Genomic DNA, 562 nt, shown 5'->3' on the forward strand with positions numbered 1-562 from the left:
ATTATTATTATTATTATTATTATTATTACTACTACTACTACTACTACTACTACTACTAATAATAATAATAATAATAATAATAATAATAATAATAATAATAATAATAATAATAATGTGTACCTTTTAATTATGTCAGGTTTGTCAGTTGACAATACTACTGCATACATTAACAATGCACTTTTTGGCGTTTTGTTGTTTGTCTGTATTCTTAAGTCAATTAATTTCATGAACTGTGGATGATTTGTCCCATAAAAGTTTAAAATGACTTTACCTAGAGAGCTTTTTTTTTTTTTTTTTTTTTTTTGCTACTAGCTCATTTATTTAGGAAAAATCGTCTTTCAGCTTGTTCACTGCCCTTGCTGTAATTTATTCCCATTAATGCGCGATTAATGGAAATTCATACATCGAGAGGAATTTGCAAAAATATCGATAAACTTCCAGCCAATGACAAAAACAAAGGAAACGCTCTTCTTTCCGGGGGCCAATCCCTGCTTGTCTCCATGGCAAAAGGAAAAGAAAAATCCTCGACTGTGGGTCGGTTTTTTCCGGTCGGACTCGGAAT

This window comes from Astatotilapia calliptera, chromosome 5 (assembly GCF_900246225.1).
Source record: "Astatotilapia calliptera chromosome 5, fAstCal1.2, whole genome shotgun sequence".
NCBI classification, from domain to species: Eukaryota; Metazoa; Chordata; class Actinopteri; order Cichliformes; family Cichlidae; genus Astatotilapia; species Astatotilapia calliptera.